Below are 17,532 nucleotides of genomic sequence, written 5' to 3'. Positions count from 1 at the left end.
AAATGCTATGCCCATCCAGATAAAGAACCAATGAACTCTGAATTCAGATTGAAGAATATTTTTTTCACTTACTTTATTCTTTTTCATGTTTTTTTTCTTTTTGATCTACTTCTTCTTTTATAACTGTGACTAAGATGAAAATATGTTTTACATGATAGCACATATATAACCTATACCAAATTTCACACCATTTTTGGAAGGGGAGGAAGAAGGGAAGGAGGGGAGAAAAATTTGGAGCTCAAAATCTTGTAAAATGAATGCTAAAAATTATCTTGTCTTAAAATTGGGGGAAAATAAAATACTATTTTTTAAAAAGGGTGAAAATAGCACCCCAGTGAATTTTGGAAAGACAAAAAAATTTAACCAGGGAAAATCATAACATACAATGAACAGAGGCTGTTCTGCTCTGCCTGCTTCTAGTCAACCATGTGGGAACTTTAAAGGCTTGGTTGAAGTTATGTGTGACTCATGACAAAGTCTGCTAATTGACTCCTAAGATAGAAGAGTTGATGATTCAGTAGATATGTAAAAGAATCTCTTGTTTTCTACATCATTTCCTTCCTTTCTGTCTGGGAACTGTAGACTGCCTCCATCTACATCTGAGGAGTAAGGTGGGAAAAAGATAGTCCTTTCTTTTTTCACCCATTCTGCATATCTACCCTGTAGCCAGCCAGATTATGGTGTTTTCCAAACTGCTCCTTCATTGTTATACACACGAATGTTCATGCACACCCACACAAACTCACATATATATGTGTGTGTATATGTATATATACCGTTATACATTATATACTCCATATATACACACATACATATGCATACACATATACACAAATTTATACATATATTTTTCTAATGACATACACTTTTTAACATTTGTTTTTTTAAAGTTTTGAGTTCCAAATTTTCTCCCTCCCTCCCCTCAGTGACAAGGCAAGCAACTTCATATACATTATGCATATGAAGTCATGCAAAACATTTCCATATAAGCCATGTTGTGAAAGAAAACACAAAACAAAATAAAACAAAATGAAAAATAAACAAGTGAAATGAAGTTTAAAAAGTATGCTTCAATCTATATTCAGACTCCATCTGTTCTTTGGATATTGATAACATTTTTCATCATGAGTTCTTTGGAACTGTCTTGGATCATTGTATTGCTGAGAATAGCTAAGTTATTCACAGTTGATCCTTGTATAATATTGCTGTTACAGTATACAATGTTCTCCTGGTTCTGCTCGCTTCACTTTGCATCAGTTCATGTAAGTCTTTCCAGGTTTTTCTGAAAGCATCCTGTTTGTCATTTCTTATAGCACAACAGTATTCTATCACAATTATATACCACCACTTGTTCAGCCATTCCCCAGTTGATGGGCATCCACCCAATTTCCATTTCTTTTCCATCACAAAAAGAGTTGCTACAAAAAATTTTGTACATGTAAGTTTTTTTCCTTTTTTATATCAATAAGAAGAGTTCACTTGCTCCTCAGAGATTTTTTTTTCTGTTAATTCATTGATGACTCCTATCTGTTACTGTTTGCAATAATCATCCAGACATAGCTTCTACCAAATTTTTTTCAGAATTTATTGATTTATTTTTAGTTTTTAACATTCATTTCCACAAGATTTTGAGTTCCAAATTTTCTCTCCATCTCTCCCCTAACCCCCACCCAAGATGGCAAGCATACTGATTACTCTTTCCCATAGTCTGCCTTTTCATATATTCCCCCTCCATACCTCTCCTTACCACTTTACCCCTTACTTTCTTGTAGGCCAAGATAGCTTTCTATATCCCATTGCCTGTAAATCTTATTTCCTCGTTGGATGTAACAATTTTTTAATATTTGTTTTTAAAATTTTGAGTTCCAGATTCTCTCCCTTCTTCCCTCCTTACCCACCACTGGTAAATCAAGCAATTCAATATAGGTTATACATGTGTAGTTATGCAAAACATTTCCATAATAGTCATGATGTGAAAGACTAACTATGTAACCCTCCATCCTATCCCAACTCCCCACTTATTCTATTTTCTCTTTTGACCTTGTCTCTTTTCAAAAGTGTTTGCCTCTGACTACCCCTTCCCCAATCTGTCCTCCCTTCTATCATCCCCCTCTTATCCCCTTTCCCCCTAATTTCCTGTAGGGTAAGATACCCAATTGAGTGTGTATGTTATTCCCTCCTTAAGTTAAATCCAATGAGAGTAAGGTTGACTCATTCCCTTTCACCTCCCTGCTTTTCCCTTCCATTGTAGTAGCTTTCTCTTGCCTCTTTTATGTGAGATAATTTACCCTATTCTATCTCTCCCTTTCTCCTTCTCCCAACATATTTCTCTCTCACTTCTTAATTTTATCTTTTAGATATTATCCCTTCATATTTATCTCACTCTGTGCTTTCTGTCTATGTATACATGTACATACATATACATGCTTACATACATATACACACATCCTTATACATATATATACATATATATTCCCTTCAACTCTCCTCATACTGAACTTCTACCAAACTTTTACACGATGTTATGAACTATTGATTTGCTTCTTAATTTTTCCCATGACAGGAGCAATTCACTAGTTCTATGTTATTTTATATGTGACATGTAATAAGAGGCTTCAACATAGAATATGTGACTGAAATTTATTGCTCAGAATCAAATCAAGTCAATGAGGATTTTTTAAGCCTTACTATGCGTCAGGCACCATGCTAAGTGTTGGGAAAACAAATAAGGGCAAAAAAAAAGCTCTCAAAGAGCTCATAGTTTAATGGGGAATTCAATATGCAAACAATCAATTAGGTACAAACAAGACATAAAGAGGATCAGATTAGAGATATTTCAGAGGAATGGCACTAAGATTAAGGAGGACTGAGAAAGACTTCCTCCAGGAGGATGGACTTTTACTGAGGCTTAAAGGAAGTCTGATGGAAATGAGCAGGGAGAGAGTTCTAGTCATGGAGGAAAACCAGTGAAAATGTGAAGAGTCAGCCAGCAGGAAAGGTAGTGTCACTAGATCATAGAATATGTAAAGGGGAGTAAAGTGTAAGAATGGAAAGGTAGGAAAGGACCAGGTTAGGGGCCTCTAGGTGGCGCCATAGTGCAGAGCACTGGGCCTGGAGTCAGAAAAACTCATCCTCATAAGTTCAAATCTGGTCTCAGACACTGCCTAGCTGTGTGACCCTGTGCAAGTCACTTCACTCTGTTTGCCTCAGTTTCCTCACCTGTAAAATGAACTGAAGAAGGAAGTAGCAAACCACTACAGTGTCTTTACCAAGAAAACTCCAGATGGGGTCATGGAGACATTACTGAACAACAGCAAAACAATGGACCAGGTTATGAAGGGTTTTGAATGTCAAATAGAGAATATTTTTATTTGATCCTGGAGGCAATAGTGGAGCCACTGGAGTTTACTGAGTAAATCACATATTTAGGCCTATACTTAAGGTAGATCAAATTAATGACTGAATGGAGAATGAATTAGAATGGGGACTCGAGATGAGGAGACTAGCCAGTAGGCTAGAGAAGTAATCTAGGCAACAGGGCAGCAGGACTTGGCATCTGATTGGATATGGAGGAGAAGAGAGAGGGAGGAATTGAAGATCATACCTAAGTTGTCTGTGACTGGGAGAATGGTGTTGCCCTCTACAAAAAACGGACATTCAAAAATGCTCTCCGCGTTTTAGGGAAAAGGTACAGTTCAATCTGGGAAGTGCTGAGTTTGAGATATCTGCATACATCCAGTTGGAGATGGCATTGAAAATGTGTGACTGGGGGTCAGGACTGGGTTTAGGGCAAGACAAATAGATCTGAGAACCATTTGCAGAAAGATGATCATTGAGCCCACAGGAGCTGATGAGATTAACAAATGAGAAAGGATATATGGGAAAGAGAAGAGGGAAAATCCCAGCAGCTGAATCATAGAAACTTCAAAGGTACAGAGCACTGAGGAACTCCAAGGAACACAGATCCTCCCCCAACAGCATTCATTCATACATACAACATGCTTGTAACCCCCAGTCAGTTTTACATTCACCGTATAATCCTTGCCATGATTCCTAAGATTTTAGATTTAAAAAAATTTATAAAGTAACTTGATGTGTGGAATACAACTTGAGTTACTTTAAAAATTTCTTAACTTTGAAATAAACACCTAATTTAGTTTTATTATGGAATTAACTTAGCTGCCCCTTGGCTGTCATAATATTTTAACCAAAAAGGGTTTAGCTGTGCCCTTTCTTAAGACTCTATCTGTGTTATGCTAGTAGGTGTAGAAATATCAAGTGTCCCTACTTAAGCAGCTGTTCCCTTCCTTTGTAGTGAGGGTCTGGGAGCTATTGCCAAAAGTTTAACAGCAGATGGTTCTAAAGGGAAATTTCCAATAGTTCTGCTTTTGTCAAGTCACTTGGAAGAAGCTTTTTTATACTAATCTATATGGGAGTGTTACATAGCTCTATATGCACTCTAGAATTTGTATGATTCAGCTGGACCTCATAATCTTAATGAGAGTGGCAGAAATACCTTGAAAGTTCCATTGTTTGTGGCAAAGTCTGATTTCTGAAAAATATTAGAAAAGTAAAGATGTGGATAAAATAGCAATTTATAGAAATTTATTTTCTTTTTATGTAAGTCTATTGTTTTATCTGGATGATATTTATCAGTGCAAGTCTAGAGATGTCCTTAAAATGACCAACTCCTAAAAATGATTTTTTTTTAATTTTTAAAAAATTAATGAATACATGAGTGGAAAAATGAATGAAATTTTGGGAAAAAAACTAAAAATTTTGAAAAATAAAATACATATAAGAAAAAATTTAAAAGATGACTAATGCCTATTTTGAATATGAAGTGATGTGTTGATCATTGAGACACCTGATAAGTCTCATTGGTCAATTTCTGATGATAATAAGCTTCAGGGTATCCACAGCAGTCTGCACTAGTGCTTCCAACTTATTACAATATAATGAGCCCATTTTGACACAGGAAAAAATACTGTAAAGTCTAGACAGTAGATTTACTATTGATAGCCAACATAAAGCTGCAATGAAGTCATCAATGCTCTTAAATGAATTTGCATTTTATCAATCATAAATGCATCTACCTAAGCTAAAAATTCAAATACATATATGAAACATATTTGTTTAGTCTACACAATGTATATTTCCTCCTACCTTATACTGAGGCATGCCACATATTTTGTTGAAGCTAAACTAAAATTTAAACATAGAAATACTTGCTCACAGAGATTCCAGGCTTTTTGAGATAATTCCATGTTTGTTTAGGGGCTTACAGCCCACTGACTGGGGACCATTGTTTACACCATCCCTTTAGCCTAATTTGCTTGAGGTTATTGAAATACAATGACTTTAATAAAGTTTCCATCCATAAATTCCTCAAACTCAAATGAAATCAATTAAATTCAAATCAATAAGCATTTGTTAAGCAACCATTATTTGCAGAATACTGCACTAGACACTGAGAAAGTTTAGATGAAAGGTGGTCCATGTCCTTATGGAGCTTAACATATAGTGATATAACACACAGATAACTCTCATACAAAACAATGCATGATACATAGACAATGCAAACAAAATTTATTGTTCTTTTTTCAGCCCTTTGACTGAATACAAACTTAACAGAACAAATCCCCTTAAACGAGGATTTGTTCCTTAAAACTTGGACTGGGTCAAAAGGTGTATCATACTCAAGGACCTGGAAGGCAACAGGGGCCTGAAGGCTGTAGGTTCCCCACCCTTGAGTTAGGTGAAGAAGGGGTATGTGGGAGGATAGAGATAAGGAAGCTGTTTCCTGAAAAAGGTGGTACTTAGATTATTAAGCTTCAAAGGACAGGTAGAAATTCAACTGCCAAAGAGGAACAGGGAGGACATTCCAGGCATAGGGAACAATATATTTGTTACCTAGAGCATAGAATACATACCAGGAAGCAGAATGAGATAAGCCTGCCTTATAAGTTTCTGTGAGTCCTGCTTCAGTGATTTTCCCTGTTTTCTCCTCCATCTATATGCACAGTTCACAGCACACAGTAGGTACTTAAGTGTTTATTGACATTGACTATATACCTCAATATTACTTATCTCGTGTTACAGTTTCAACCTTCTGTCACCTACAGAATCATAGAGCTGGACGATCTTGACCAACCCTTTTATTTCCCCAATAAGGAAAGTGACCGGGGAAGAAGAAAAGTCATACCCCAAATCACAACACATTAAGTGGAAGATTGAGTCTGAATTCAAGCCTAGATTCCCTGACTCTGTGTCCGGTGTTTTTCCCAGTACATTCTGACAGTGTCTATCAATATATGTGAAGCTAGTCAGGGATGCAGAAATATAATTATGGCAACAAAGGTTTGAAGTGGGACATGGAATACTTCTAGCCATTTTGTGTGCTTATGACAACCAAGAGGTTGTTTCCATAAATTTACCATGACATCAGAATCAATTCTTGACTAAGGCTTCTTAGTCACTTTCCTCAGAAAAGTAGGCATTCTTCTTTTGATAGTAAGCACAGTTGTTTGATTGATTTTGTAAATAAAGTGTCCTGTTACGTATGTCATTTCTTCACAGTCTTTTCAATAAATATCATAATTGATTTTAGGTCACAAGACATAGCTTCTAGCCAATGCTTTCACTGGAAACCAAACACAAGATAAGTTGAATGATGCAGGACATGAAATCAAGGCAGAACAAGTAAGTAAGTCAGGTAAACAGAAGTCAGAATCAAAACAAGTGATGATTCTATTGGAAATACATAGTTTCCAAATGACAACTTCATATATTTCTACATGAAAATATATGAAGTCCAGTCACTTGTAAGCAAATTATTAATAATTTTTTAAATCTATGATCTCTTTCCTCTCCTTCCCTTCCTTTTACTTCCTTTCTTTCTCTCATTCTCCTTCATTTTTTCCTTCTTCCTTTCCTCTTGTCCTTCCTCCCTCTCTCCCTTTATTTCCCTCTTTATCCTTCAATTCTTTCTTCTTTCCCTCTTTCTTTTTCCTTCCTTCCTGCTGATCCATAGCCGTCACATTTAATTTTACAATTTAGATGAACCAGCAGAAAAGAAGCTCAAATTCATATCCTGTTGCCTAGAGTCCTCTGTCTATGTGTTCAATCGTTAACATCAGAAGATGATCTTTTAGGTTCTCTTACAGACAATGGCTAGTCTCAATGGCTAGGGTCTTTGTAAATGTCAGATTTGGTACAGTCAAGAGAAACCATCAGAGACTTCCCTCATCAACATACACAAACAACTCGATCCCGAAGCAAGACAGCTAAGAAATCCCTTCAATGGCTATGTTGAGACAGCTGCTATAGTCCTGTAATATAAGGAGCAACATCCTCACCAAGCTTTTGATTCCAAGTATGAAATTTAAATCCTTAAGAACTGACTGAAGGGGCTAATAAGATATGTACCTTCAATAAGACAGGCTTAGCAAGTGACTTTCTCTTAGGTTCTGGAAGCTTAGAGATGAATCAAAATGCAACCTCTGTGAGGGATGGGATTGTCACAATTTTGGCTTTGTGTCACAGGAATCCAGCACGGGGCCTTGCACACATATATTTAATATATGCTTATTGATTGACAAGGCACACATATGGGCCCTAAATAGTACCAAGAATAAATTTGCATGAGTATGACAAGATATCATGGGTTTAATAGAACTGTCCATAAATTCTTTAAACTGCTATTATTCAGGACACTCTCTCTTGATTGATTCATTACAAAAGCAAAAGTTTCTACGTAAAAGTCCCAGGACCTTAGTTGAATGATGTTACACTTTTCAGTGTGTCCTAAAGAATCTATCTTAGGGCCAGCTAGGTGTCTCAGTGCATAGAGCACTGGCCCTGGAGTCAGGACGACCCGAGTTCAAATCCAACCTCAGACACTTAACACTTACTAAGTATGTGACCTTGAGCAAGTCACTTAACCCCAGTTGCCCTGCCTTCCCCCTTCAAAAAGCAAATTAAAAAATTTTTTTAAAAATATTCTGTCTTAAACACAGGTTTGCCCAGGTTCTAGAGTTAATACAATATTCAGTAGTTTACCAGAATACTTGAAATATTTAGTACCTATCTCTAGTAAGAATTTTTTTAAATCATTTTTCACTCATTCCAACTCTTCATGACTCCATGTGGGATTTTCTTGGGAAAGATGCTGTAGTGGTCCCCCTTCTCCAGTTGATTTTACAGATGAGGAAACTGAGGCAAATAGGGTTAAGTTATTTGCTCAAGGTCACGCTGCTATCAAGTGTCTGAGGCTGGATACGAACTCAGAAAGATGAGTCTAGCTGCTATATCATCTATCATCTAGACAAAATATAAAATAAAAATAGCCTTCATTACTTTTTTTGTGTGTATGAGGGGGGAAGGCAGGGCAATTGGGGTTAAGTGACTTGCCCAAGGTCACACAGCTAGTAAGTGTTAAGTGTCTGAGGCCAGATTTGAACTCAGGTCTTCCTGACCCCAGGACCCATGCTCTATTCACTGTGCCACCTAGCCACCCCCCGAAAAAACCTTTAGATGAATCTCTTGGCTGAATCCAAAAACAGTAGCAGTTGTCCAGCCTCTGACTTTTGCAGGGATAATTAGGAGAGTAACTAACTGATCTAGGACAAAAGTCACAAGACAAAAGTTCTTCTAAGGCTCATTTTTTAATGTGTAAAATGAGGGGTAATAGTCTCTCTCTAGTTTTGTTTTCCACCAGTTGTTTTGAGGTTCAAATGAGATCATAGATATGAAAGCTCTTGAAAATTGTAAAGGGAACATCACGGGTTAATATCTCAGACTCTAGTAGAGTTCTGTGCATTGACTTGCAGGTCATGCTTGGTTTAGGTTACATTTTTTTCCCCAGGAGGAGGTATTCCTTGATGCCTCACATTTTAAATGGATTTTTGCCACTCAACAAAGCAGCAGAATAATCCATCTGGGTAAGAACTCCATATAAGTTAATTCTGTTTATGCACATGACAATTTTCTTTGCAAAGGCATGACCAGCTTTACAAGGAGGTGAGGGACTGACTGTTCAACTCTGAGTATACTAAAACTGATTCAAAAAGCCAGCCAAGCATTGTCAGAACTCTAAAATAATTGGTTAGCAAATATTTTCTAGGCAATGTAGTGTAATGGTCAGAGAGCCTGCCATGAAGATGTGAGTTTAAACTCCATCTCTGATACACATTGACTATGTGACACTGGGTAAGTCACTTAACATTTCAGTACTATAGCACTGTGGTCTCAAGGTCACATGTAGATGAAGGTTCCCCACCCCTGGACTGGATGATCCATGTTACTAGATGGAAACACTTCACCAGGAAGTTTCCTATCCTAATGAAATCACAGTCACCATCTGTATTGAATTCCAGGAACTTCCTGTCTTCACTCTCCTCTAATATGTTGGCTTTTGTCCTCATGTGGACATTCAGGCATTCAGTTAGCTGCACTATAAGAGAAAAGAAATGGAATATGTTGGTTAATCAAAAATTTTGGGTCAGGTTTCGTACTTGTAACTCTCGGCGTCTCTATGAACAGCTCACCTATCTAACCACATATGGAAAATACCAGCGATGACAATGAATTTGGGCCCAAGGTTCTTAACCCTCTGACATGTTTATATCCTTCTGGGTTACCTCCATATCTTCAGGAGAAATCATTGCTTGTGGATGTTGAGAAAGCAAGGAAAGAGGTCATTTTAAAGCATCAGTTATCTGAATTTTCCTCCTTGATGGCCATCACAAAGTGTCAAAAATGGGGAGATTTACGTTACCAAAATTCAGACCTCTGGGTGCTGGCCTTCCCCCTCACTGTCTCTGGATTCTCCACTGGTGTCTTCCTTTTTTTCTCCTTTTCCACTGCAGTACAGCCCACACAGGAAATTTAATTATATACACTTAACCTTTCAAAGAGTGTGAAGGAATTTCCTGGTCCCAGCCTTTACACATTTGAGATTAATTCACAAGGTGCAATTTCACATTGTTCATTCAACTTCATTGAAGTTTAGGTCACTTAATCACATTCCTGCCATGAGATGACACGGGTTTAAAACTCCTAAACAGGCTTTTCTGAGGGCTTTGACTTAGAGCTACGTTCTACAAGGGGCCTATCCCTATTCTACCAGAAGTTAGGGCTCTTTCTTCCCATCCCCCATCAAGCCCGTGGACTTTGAATGCATTTTATATTATATATTGTAATTATATACCCATAAGATCTCTAGGTCTCAGTATCTTTATCTGTAAAACTGGGGGGGGGTTGGTTGGATGACCTCTAAGTTGCCTTTCAGTTCTAAATTTTTGATCTTAAGATCCTATGATTTCTCTAAATGTTATTTTCTCCTATTATAACACTAATTGTTGAAAATTAGTACTCTTCCTTCCTTTCTTCCTTCATTTTCTTCCTTTCTTTTCTCCCTTCTTTTTTCCTTCCTTCCTTTCTTCCTTCCTCTCTTCCTCACATCTTTCTTTCCTTCTTTTTTCTTCTTTCCTTCCTTCTTTCCTTTCTTCCTTTCTTATTTTCTTCCTTCTTTCTTTTCTTTTTCTTTCTTTTCCTTCCTTCCTTTCTTCCTTTGCCTTCCTTCCTTCCTTCCTTCCTTCCTTCTTCCTTCCTTCTTTCTTTCTTTCTTTCTTTTTCTTCCTTCCTTCCTTCCTTCCTGTCTTTCTTTTTTCCTTTCTTTCTTTCTCTTTCTTTCTTTCTTTCTTTCTTTCTTTCTTTCTTTCTTTCTTTCTTTCTTTCTTCCTTCCTTCCTTCCTTCCTTCCTTCCTTCCTTCCTTTCTTCTTCTCTTTCTTACATTCCTAGTGCCCAGTTCATAGCAGACATTTAATAAGTGCTTTTTTGACCTGAATTGAATTTCAGGTACTTCCTATCTTCACTCCCCTCAAATGGACATTGAGGCATTCGGCTCTTCTAGTTAGTTTAACTATTTCCCCCTTCCCTGGTATCCCTCTGTCTTCTTTCTCCAGTTTTCCATGGAGGCACTAGTTCCCAGTTGGTTCCTATTCAGTCTTGTTTTTCAGGGCTTTTCTCAGCCTCATCTCCTTCCGTTCATCCCTATTTTTTTTGTCTGTTTGTACCACTCTGATCTGTCCTCATCTTATCCCTTTACACTCTCCCTTCTGGGGTTTCATGGTTACTATTTGTATTGTAAAAGCTACTTTTATTGGACTCTGTTTCACTTTGAAAGTACTTAAGTCCAAATGTTTAAATTAACACAGACAAATCTGGGGTGGGGAGAAAAGACAGAAAACTCAGGAGATAATGGTTCAGTGGCATGATGGTAAATGTTCCACAAGTGACTCTCTGGGGAGGAAATGTACACATAGCACACATCTTACTTTATCTGTATTATTAACATTTTCTCTATCTCTCCCTTAAGTCTAGGCAATTAACAAAATAATAAATCAAGCCCTGCCTTACAGTGTTTGTCACCTTCTGAGGTGTGTATATTCACACTGCTAACAGAGCAGTGACTCTCATGAGGCCAGATGAGCTGACTGCAGGACACCTTGGTCACAGTCTTACTGGCCAGCTGCAGTAGTGGGCTTAGTTCTAGGAATAGCTTTTGGGGAAGGGCATTGATTGGATGGAGAACATCTCAAGGAGGATAATCCTGATGACAAAGGATCTTTTGTTGTTGCTGTTGCTATTGTCATTGAGTCATTTCGGTCATATCTGTGTCTGTGTGACCCCATTTGGGGTTTTCTTGGCAAAGATACTGGAGTCATTTGCCATTTCCTTCTCTGGATCATTTTTATAGATGAGGAAACTAAGACAAACAGGGTTAAGTGACTTGCCCAGGGTCACACAACTAGGTAGCATCTGAGGTCAAATTTGAACTCTTGAAGTCTTTCTGACTTCATGCTCAACCCTCTATCCATTGAGCCACCTAACCGCTCCAAAGAATCTTTGTATCATGTCATATGAGGGTCAGTTGAAGACATGTTTTGATAAGCATACTACCTGTAATTTCAACTAATTCCTTTTTTTTTCTGGAGAGGGGAAGGCAGAGCAATTGGGGTTAAATGACTTGCCCAGGGTCCCATGGCTAGTAAGTGTTAAGTGTCTGAGGTCAAATTTGAACTCAGGACCTCCTGACTCCAGGGCTGGTGCTCTATTCACTGAGCCACCTAGCCACCCCTCAACTAATTCCTTGATAAACATGGCAGTGACAAGTGCCAATTCCCCTGGTGTAGCTGAGATTTCCAAAATGACATTGAACTATTCATGACTACTTCTGGCCAACCAACCAGCTGCTGAATTTATCAATCAACATAACAGCCCTACCATGTAGTCCACAGGTCTTCCATATTTTCCATAATAGCATGAGACTTTTCAGATTGTTTTGCTAAGATATAGCATTACCTGCAACACTTCCCAATCTACCAATCTAGCAACCCTATCAAAAAAAGAAATGAGACTAACATGGTGTGACTTATTCCTTATGAAGACACACTGGTTCTTTGTGATTGCCACCTTCTTTTCAAGATGTTCTCTCTCCCTCTTAACTATATTTTGATCACAGAACCCTTTGGCAGTCTGGTAAAGTCTCTGGACTCCTTCACAGAATGATATTTTAAAACACTTAGGACTACAAAGAAAGCAAATTATATTGAAATATAATTACAATAAAAAAAAATAAAGTCTGTGGACCCTGAATGCTGTACTGATTTAGCAGTAGGGGATTTTGAGAATAATCTGAATTAACAAATGTTCAGTCTTAGAGGTAGAAAAGGTGCTTACTGTTTACTGTATTTTTTTGTAGTTTATCTTTTATATCTATTTTAAGCAAATTTCTTTTTGAAATAACATGATGCCATGGATAAATATTGCTTAAGATATGGGAGGTTAAAAAATATAGACCTGGGGCAGCCAGGTGGTGCAGGGAATAGAGCACTAGCCCTGGAGTCAGGAGGACCTGAGTTCAAATCTATCCTCAGACACTTAACACTTATTAGCTGTGTGACCTTAGGCAAATCACTTAACCCCAATTGGCCCTCCAAAAAGCAAAAAAAAAATGCAGACCAAAAAATCTGCAAGGACTCAATGCCCTTTTTCCTGATATCTTATTTGTTCTTCTAAACTACTTTTCCTTAATTGGTGAGAGGTAGTCATTTACTCTTTCCCCAATAAGTTAGGCCTATAGTCCATCAAAATTTTCAGGTATGCTGTCACAATAAAGGAAAAATACCAGGAAACCAAATCATTCTCATCCAATTCCCCATGCAAAGCTCTTTCTTCCATCGAACTTTGCTGCTGAACCCACCCCTATCCCTTCCTGAGACCTCTACTTCAGCTAATACAATCTCCCAGTGGTTGCTCCACTAAGAAGCTGAGCTACACCGGGTTATTAATTAATTCATGGCCCCATTAGCTTTTTGCCAAACAGTCCAGAAACACAGTTTCTAAACTACTGAAAAACAGTTACATGGAGTCAACTACTTCATGTGTTAGGGGCACCTTCTATTTTATGTTTGGGGCAAAAATGGTACAAGCATGGAATGAGTGGGGGAGGGGGAGCTAAGGCCTCAGGTAACCATAAGCAGTGATATGGTGTTTAAGACAGCCAGCTGGGCAGCTAGGTGGCACAGTAAAGGTTTGCAATCTAAAATGGCAATTCGATCCAACAAATATTTATTACATACTTACCATGTTTAATACAGTCAGCTGGGCAGCTAGGTGGCACAGTGTACAGAGTGCCAGCCTAGAGTCAGGAAGACTCATCTCCCAAAGAAGACAGAGCCTTCAGACACTTACTAGCTGTGTGACCTTGGGTAAGTCATTTAACATTGCTTCATTTCTTCATCAGTAAAATGAGCTAGAAAAGGAGATGGCAACCCACTTCAATATCTTTGCCAAGAAAACCCCAAATGGGATCATGAAGAATAAGATAAGACTGGAAAATGCCTTAAAAACAATGAAGTTCAAGGCACTATGTTGGGTGCTTAGGATACAGAGACAAAAATGAAATAGTCCATACCCTCAAGGAGTTTGCATTCTACTGGAGGAATACAACAGGAACAAAGATAAACAAACACAAAGTACATGCACAGTAATACAAAATAAGTTCAAGAAGGAATTTTAATGTATTGTTGGTAGAGTTGTGAACTGATCCAACCATTCTGGAGAACAATTTGGAACTATGCCCAAAGGGCTCAAACCATGCATACCCTTTGACCCAGCAATGCCACTACTAAATCTAGACCCCAAAGAGATTTTTTTAAATGGAAAAGGTGTAATATGTACAAAAATATTTGTAGCAGCTCTTTTTGTGGTGGCAAGGAATTAGAAGTTGAGGGGATGCTTATCAGTTGGGAAATGGCTAAACAAGTTGTGGCATATGATTGCGATGGAATACTTTTGTGATATAAGAAATGATGAGCAGGATGCTTTCAGGAAAACCTGGAAAGACTTACTTGAACTGATATGAAGTAAACTGAGCAGAACCAGGAGAATATTATATACAGTAAATGCAATATTCTATGATGACAAATTGTGAATGGCAGCTATTTTCAGCAATACAATGATCTGAGATAATTCTGAAGGATTTATGATGAAAAATGCTATCCATCCCCAGAGAAAGAGCCAATGGAGTCTCAGTTCAGATTGAAGCATAATTTTTTTCACTTTATTTTTCTTGCTTTTTTTTTGCAACATGGCTAATATGAAAATGTTTTCCATGATTTCACACATATAATTGATATCATATTTCTTGTCCTTTCAATGGATGGAGGAGGCACAGGAGGGAAGCAGAGAATTTGGAACTCAATAGTTTTTTTTTTTAATGTTTAAAATAAATAAACAATAAATTTGTTGTTTTGAAAAAAGAAAAGGTAGGCTGCACTAACAAGTGGAGATATTGGGAGGACCTTCCTGTAAGGAGATCTCCCTGAGCTGTGCTTTGAAGAAAGATAGGAATTTTAAGAAGTGATGTGGTGTCTGTAGCAGAAAGGAAGAGAATGGTTAGTGATATTGTACATGGTAACAGCCATATTGTTTTAAAAATTACTTTGAGTGAGTAAGTTTTTACTATTATAAATACCCAAATTAACTATAAAGGATGTATGAAAAAAGTCATATCTTCAACCAGAGAAGAAAATGATAAATGGAAGTATGTACAGAATAATTTTACGTATACTCATGTACACACATAAATATAAAAAAGAAAATTTACATGATAATTTTATTGTATATTTGAAAGAAATAGCAAATTGTGCATAGTAGATTTGTAGTTTCATGCACAATTCGCTTTTTTATTTTACCATATTAAGGAAATACTTGTTTTATTCCACAAATATATGTTAAAGTAATAAAAAAAAATAAAGGAGGAGAAAAGAGATAACAATGCTTAAGGTATAAGAAACCCTACCATTCTAAGAATGGTGACCAGTTATTTTCCACTGAGAACAAAACAAAATAAAAATTATTTAAACGGATACAAGAGGGAATTCAGCTAGATTTGAGGGAGCACTTCCTGATGTTTGAATTTGATGATTAGATCTATTTATCAATGTCAAAATGCACAAATCTCTAGCCCCCCCTGCAACTAGGAACTAGCAAAACTGTCAGTCCTTAAGGAGGCATGCCTGAGTCAGGGCATAACAACTTAGTAACTTCTCTTTTTTCCCCACTTCAATGCAGGGAATTCCACGAACCTCCACCTGCAAGGCCCCAAGCTAGACATAACAGCTAACACTAACACAAGGTGTCCCAAAAGTCTTAGTGGGGTTTAAATTTTAATGCATTCACAGCTACATTAAGACTTTTGGAATGCCCTGTATAGCATTTTAAGGTTTGCAAAACATTACATACCTCATTTAATCTTCACAACAACCCTGGGAGGCAGGTGCTGTTTTTATTTCCCTTTTACAGAAGAGGAAACTGAGTCTGAGCAGGTTCACACAGTTAGTAAAGTCTGAGGTAGGACTCAAACTCAGGTCTTCTGCACCCCAAGTCCAGCACTCTATCCTCTGCACTTCTGATAAAAGGGTTGTAAAAACTCTGAGCCCTGAGGTTCAAAATATCAGGATTTTCCTTAGTGATTCTTCACATCAGTCTTTACTGTGTCTTCTCTTTTCACCTGCCAGGCTACTGTTTCTTCATTCCCTGGATTTTTAGCCTATCCTCTGGTTTGCAAGTCCTCCTGCTTCTTCTATATCTACCTGACTTCTGACTAGCACCAGGCCTGGACCAATTTGTGTAGGCCCTGCCTGTTTTGTTTTGCCTCACAATCTAACTGGCTTTCTCATAGTTAGCTAAAAATCTCTCAAGCCTTTCTTCAGTTTCCAAGGCCCTAGATTCCAGCCTATAGCAAAAGTCAGCTACTGCCCACCAAGCACTTGAAGGAGCAGTCATGGAGAAGGAAGTATTGATTTGTTTTTCTCAGCCCTGGAAAGCAGCACTAAGGGCACTGTGTGGAAGTTTCTAGAGGCAAAATTCAATTCAATGGAAGGAAAACCTTTCTACTGACTAGAACAGTTCTGAATTGGAATTCCCCGCTTTGGGAGGTAGTGAATTCTTCATCAACAGAGACCTTTAACCAGAAGCTATATAACCATTGTCTAATGAATTCCTACTTAGTTACAGGTTATTTTAGATGACTCCTAAGGCCCCTCTTGAGGATTATTCTATGTTTTTATGATATCCTAATGAAAGAGGGCCTACGGCCAAAGAGGTTAAAAGAGACTAATAGGTCAATCAAGACCCCTCTGGCTTTGACTGTAGCTAGTAAAGGGCACCAGAGAGGCACTGAGACATTGGGATAATGGCCAGGCCATTCCTAGAAGGGCTTCTGTCAAGACAGGTAATGAGAGCATTACAAAGGAGAAACCAAGATATTAACAGAGGACTGGAAGAGAGAAGGGAGCAGAGTTCTGAGTTTTTTAGTTTCTTCTTTGGACAATTTTTTTTCTTGAAATCCTTAAATTCTAGGACTGGGAGCAACTTCTAGGAGTTATTATAACCCTAATCCTTGCTTCTTATGAGAGTGAAATTTAAACTATTAAATAGAAGTGTCAATTCTATTCTTTAAAAAAATCCTAGGAGAAAAGATTCTCAGGAGACATTAAAGGTAAGGGGGAAGATCTGAAAGGCCCCTTCTATCTATAATTTCCTGTAAATTCTAAAGTTCAGGTCAGCTACTACACAGAATAGGCGTTGAGCATCCAGTGACTCAGGACCATAATAACTACATTATCCTGGACTCCTTACTCCCCCTCACCCCACTTCTCCAAACTTGCCATTTCTACCATCACATTTCTTGTCCCTGACTTCTCTCTGTTCACATAACTACCTCTTTAATTCAGGTCCCTATCACCTCTCACCTAGATTATTGCAACAGCCTTCCTCAAGCCTCTCCCCACTGTAATCCATCCTACACACCTCTGCCAAAGAGATTTTCCTTAAAGACTAATCTGACCCAGTGACTTCCCGACTCCACCAAATCCAGTGACTTCTTATTGCCCCTAGGACAAAATGTGAATTCCTCTGTGTAGCTTACAAAGTCCTTCGTAACATGGCTTTTACTCAAG

At 37.9% G+C, this 17,532-nt stretch overlaps 1 long non-coding RNA gene across 6 annotated transcripts in view; it reads right to left on the bottom strand.

Annotated features, from left to right (window-relative positions):
* LOC138159166 (uncharacterized) overlaps positions 1-17,532 on the bottom strand; it is a 322,195-nt gene that overhangs the window by 201,066 nt on the left and 103,597 nt on the right. For 4 of the 6 annotated variants that reach the window (XR_011167831.1, XR_011167826.1, XR_011167829.1 and 1 more), the window contains one exon: positions 8,648-9,454. The exons of the other annotated variants lie outside the window; for them this stretch is intronic. This is a non-coding gene — a long non-coding RNA (uncharacterized lncRNA). Of the gene's footprint in view, positions 1-8,647; positions 9,455-17,532 lie in introns of those variants that run through there. 6 annotated transcript variants of the gene reach the window in all.

This window comes from Petaurus breviceps, unplaced genomic scaffold (assembly GCF_028583685.1).
Source record: "Petaurus breviceps papuanus isolate PSGF00001 unplaced genomic scaffold, PetGlider_PUasm1.0 175, whole genome shotgun sequence".
In the NCBI taxonomy this organism is placed as follows: Eukaryota; Metazoa; Chordata; class Mammalia; order Diprotodontia; family Petauridae; genus Petaurus; species Petaurus breviceps.
This window is presented reverse-complemented; position numbering and strand designations above follow the sequence as displayed.